This window comes from Micrasema longulum, unplaced genomic scaffold, assembly GCF_059751315.1.
Source record: "Micrasema longulum isolate JH-2025_06_02 unplaced genomic scaffold, ASM5975131v1 h1tg001593l, whole genome shotgun sequence".
Taxonomy (NCBI): Eukaryota; Metazoa; Arthropoda; class Insecta; order Trichoptera; family Brachycentridae; genus Micrasema; species Micrasema longulum.
This window is the reverse complement of record NW_028278775.1, coordinates 19,875-21,302: the sequence shown is the minus strand read 5'-3', so window position 1 is coordinate 21,302 and position 1,428 is coordinate 19,875.

The following is a 1,428-nucleotide window of genomic DNA, read 5'->3' as shown; positions in this document are numbered from 1 at the left end:
ATTAGGTGAACTGGGAAGAGGCAAGCAAGAAGAAGACGGTTCTTTTAAAAATGGCAATAATACTGCAATTTCAAACATGCATTTCTATGAATGTATAATTGAATTATTTCGTCTATTTAAAGTAAAAGGTGATGACTTTTAAGTGTACATTTTTCCTTAGTTAGGTACAAAGTAATGAGAACTAATTGAAGGGGGTAAAGTTAAAGACAAATCAGTAGGTATTCGATAAACTACTAGTGGATTTCTGACTTTAGTATATTAACTGTTGTGTAATGAAAATCTTTTATGAGCTAGTTGTAAAGAAACGTTAAATAAATAACATTCATTTACTTTTTCAATATATTTAAGTGGAAAGATCTGGAAATGACACATACTATTTGTAAGTCACTCAGTTACAAACCCAAATTAATTGGGCGCAAAAGAAGGGTCGTGTGATTTCATTTGTACCCGACAGCAGGATATGTGAAAAAATGAGTTAAGCGGAGTAATGGCCGACCTGAAATAGTGGATTAAGAGTGTTATAAAACGAAAAACGGGATAAGTGATAAAACGATTATAAATGGAGTATGTTTACTCGTGATTTTAGATTAAACATCAAAAAGCTCTTAAAAGCCTAGCCACTGAAGTGGAGCTTTTCGTAGGCAGTACATATTTATGACTAGTATAATATTATTATGGGTGTTCGGGAATATGAACACTCTACGTGCTAGTGATGATATTGAACGCTATTCTTTTTTCATTTCAATAGCATGCGAATCAAAATAGAACAACATGTTAAATGTTCAATAAAATTCCGAAATTTACAGGCATAAACCAAATTTTTAATAATCACAATAATCATAATCAGATTTATTTATGATATTTGTTAATCATAACTGATTTTGTGTCGTAGTTGTTGCGTTCTAACTGCTATCGCGAAATGACTGTTGTTGACGGTATTTGCTAACTGGTTTTTGCTAACGCTAAAAAGTACTTTTTACGTAATAAAAATCGATGACAGTTTATAAGTCCTGAAGATTCCTAGATTTCTGTATTTCTACTCATTTTTATTTTGTCCGCCTTGTAGTCTATTAGTTAGTACGTTTGCCTATCATGCTTGATCTTGGGTTTGATTTCCAAGATGGTTATTATAAAATATTTATTGAAAAAGCTGCTAGTAATTCATGTGTACACCAAATTTTTTTATAGTTCTTGGATTGTAACTGAAATATATATAAGCCGGATCATTATGTTTTCAGGTAATAAAAAATCAACGAGGTACTCTGCGATTGGAGTAGCCATGCTGCGCAATTTACATATCACCAGACACAAGATACAGACTTAAAAAATACAAATTCCATTCCTTTGGAAGATTTCTTCAATATTCCCTTGCCAAAATTGAACTCCAGAGCTTAAAACCGAAATATATTAGAAGGGTACAGGATAAAA